Below are 813 nucleotides of genomic sequence, written 5' to 3'. Positions count from 1 at the left end.
TGTCTTCCAGTATTACCACCGGATACATACATGCCACAGACACATAATTGGGTGAACCTTTTCAGATTGTGACTCAGCTTTGCTAGAGTCCCCAATTAGAGGTGTCCAGGGTTCTTAAGCACACTCTTTTTGCCTTGGATCACAACTTTATTTCTTTTTCTTTCTTTTTCTCCCCTTTTCTCTATTTTTTTTCGATTTTTTTTTCATTGCTTTTTCTTGCTTCAAGAATCATTTTTATGATTTTTCAGATCCTCAGTAACATGTCTCCTTTTTCATCATTCTTTCAAGAGCCAACATTCATGAACCACAAATTCAAAAGACATATGCACTGTTTAAGCATACGTTCAGAGAACAGAAGTATTGCCACCACATCAAAATAATTAAACTGTTATAAAATTCAAAATTCATGCAATTATACTCTTTTTCAATTAAGAACATATTTTATTTAAGAGAGGTGATGGATTCATAGGACATTCATAACTTTAAGGCATAGACACTAAGACACTAATGATCACAAGACACAAACATAGATAAACATAAGCATAAAATTCGAAAAACAGAAGAATAAAGAACAAGGAGATTAAAGAACAGATCCACCTTAGTGATGGCGGCTCTTTCTTCCTCTTGAAGATCCTATGGAGTGCTTGAGCTCCTCAATGTCTCTTCCTTGTCTTTGTTGCTCCTCTCTCATGATTCTTTGATCTTCTCTAATTTCATGGAGGATGATGGAGTGTTCTTGATGCTCCACCCTTAGTTGTCCCATGTTGGAACTCAATTCTCCTAGGGAGGTGTTTAGTTGCTCCCAATAGTTGT

This window comes from Arachis duranensis, chromosome 3 (assembly GCF_000817695.3).
Source record: "Arachis duranensis cultivar V14167 chromosome 3, aradu.V14167.gnm2.J7QH, whole genome shotgun sequence".
NCBI lineage: Eukaryota > Viridiplantae > Streptophyta > Magnoliopsida > Fabales > Fabaceae > Arachis > Arachis duranensis.
This window is presented reverse-complemented; position numbering follows the sequence as displayed.